Source organism: Orycteropus afer, unplaced genomic scaffold (genome assembly GCF_000298275.1).
Source record: "Orycteropus afer afer isolate SDZICR_OR568_19922 unplaced genomic scaffold, OryAfe1.0 scaffold00633, whole genome shotgun sequence".
NCBI lineage: Eukaryota > Metazoa > Chordata > Mammalia > Tubulidentata > Orycteropodidae > Orycteropus > Orycteropus afer.
The window spans coordinates 266,063-266,373 of NW_006922220.1; positions in this window are offsets into that span (position 1 = coordinate 266,063).

Below are 311 nucleotides of genomic sequence, written 5' to 3' on the forward strand. Positions count from 1 at the left end.
GGCCCTGTATTTTGGTCATTTGTTTGAGGCAACATGTCCTGATTTTTTTGTATGACATGATGTTGTCCGTTGCCTCTGAGACATTGTAATGTTGTTTAATTTGTTGATTTTATGTTGATCTGTTTCACCCTGAGTTTTTGTTTTGTTTTAATATATATGGGTGTGGTGGTTATATTTGCCACTCAACTTGGCTGGTCCTGGTTGAGTGGTTGGGAAGCTGGTGGTAGTTATTCCCCTTGATGAGACTGGCAATCAACTCCATGGTGGGATCTACCACAACCAGCTGAGTAGCTGCCTTTGGGATGTGGTCT